The sequence below is a fragment of the Chlorocebus sabaeus genome, chromosome 7 (genome assembly GCF_047675955.1).
Source record: "Chlorocebus sabaeus isolate Y175 chromosome 7, mChlSab1.0.hap1, whole genome shotgun sequence".
Lineage (NCBI taxonomy): Eukaryota > Metazoa > Chordata > Mammalia > Primates > Cercopithecidae > Chlorocebus > Chlorocebus sabaeus.
This window is the reverse complement of record NC_132910.1, coordinates 140474338-140475969: the sequence shown is the minus strand read 5'-3', so window position 1 is coordinate 140475969 and position 1632 is coordinate 140474338. Positions and strand designations below refer to the sequence as shown.

Here is a 1632-nt window from a genome sequence, read left to right as displayed (position 1 = left end):
GTTAGTAATAGTATCATTTAGGGTTGAAGAATTAGATGGTACGAATTATATAGGGTGTTTATTATAACCTACATGGAAAATGCCTAGGAGATGTTAGCTATCCTCATCACCAACATCGTTACTTGATGGTTGTAATCAGACAAGAAGGCCGACAAGAAGAAAATAGATACATGCTCTGGGGGAATGAATGTGGAGAGATCAGAAGGTCAAGAACAAAGCCATACAACATGTCTACAGTTGGGATAGAGAAAAGAGAGTCTATAAAAGAAGAAATGAAACAGAGTAAAATTTTAGAAATCAAAGCTCAGGAGAATTTCCTGAAAGGGTAATATTTAATATCGTAGAAGTTTAGGAGCACAAGATGGAAAAAAGGCCTTTGGGTAACTGACATTGAGGCAGCCTTTGGGGAAGCTCCATTTCTGATAGAGAAGTAGACAAAGTCAGCTTGACTCAGGAACTAGGTGAAGCAGCCCTGGCTACTCGCATGGGGAAATAAATAAGGGATGGAATATGCCATATTTCTGGGTTTCTTTCTTTCTTGCCCAGCCTTTGTGTATGCACAGAGTTTGGTGAAAACTTACAAAAAATAAAAATGAAACCAATTTCGTTTGTAGACTCAAATACAATGCTTTGTGTTAGAATCAAGATAAATTCATGCCTCTCCGTTCTATTCTCACCGTCAGTTTTGAAATTAAACATCAGCTTTTCTTCTTCATTAAAATCATTTTCAACCCTTCCCAGGTGTTGGTGGTTTTGGGGAGTTACATAAGCAGTCAGGTCTTGATAAGTAGAGGAGGAGGGAACAGACACTTTCAGCAAAGGCAGAATTCTGAAATTCTGCTCATATTTTTTTCCAGTAACTTTCCTATGTTTGTGAGGTTATTCAGTCATAAAGATCTTAGTGAAATTTTTTTCAGGCTTTGCAATCATAATAATCACTGTGGACATTTGTTTAAAATGTGTAGTCCCAGGCCTCTCACCTGGAGATTCTGATTCAGGAGATCATGGATGAGACTCAGAATACATGTATTTGACATATATCACAAGTGGTTCTTATGGTCAGGCAAATTTGGGAAACTAACCAGGAATTTATGTTTTTATGACTGGCAGCTAGAAAAGGTTCCTAGAGTCTTTGTTTTTTGAAAATAAAATATTTCTTTTTTAAAAGGAAAATTGTATGACTAAATACAACATTTGTACATGTGGCACGTGTACTATACTGTGTGCTTTTGTCATATTTACCGTTAAAGATGTGTAAGAACACTCTGAGAAAAAGTATATATTAAATGAAAAGAGGGGTAAGTCAGGGTGGGGGCGAAATGGGAGGCATGTGCTTATTGTTGCCAAAAGGCAGAAAAGCCAATGATAGCCATCTAAGGTCACAAATAGCACATTGTAAGTTGAGGGAGCTTCATAATCATGTCTGAAACCTTTGATACACTGAGTTGTAAACAGTGGCTTCGGACAAGATTTGAGGGAGAAACCAACTATGCTTTAAAGTGTTTGTTTAAAAGGCTTTAATTAAAGGGAATTCTTTGCATTTACTTGAGCTAATTTAACTTCAGGACTTTAACAAATTACTAGCCCTTAACCTCTTAAAAATTGTCTTTCATTTCAAATGAAAGTTTAAGG

The 1632-nt window shown here is 36.5% G+C and overlaps 1 protein-coding gene across 1 annotated transcript in view; it reads left to right on the top strand.

The window, feature by feature from the left end:
* Positions 1-1632, top strand: part of LOC140712057 (uncharacterized) — an 80506-nt gene that overhangs the window by 1146 nt on the left and 77728 nt on the right. The window lies entirely within an intron of this gene.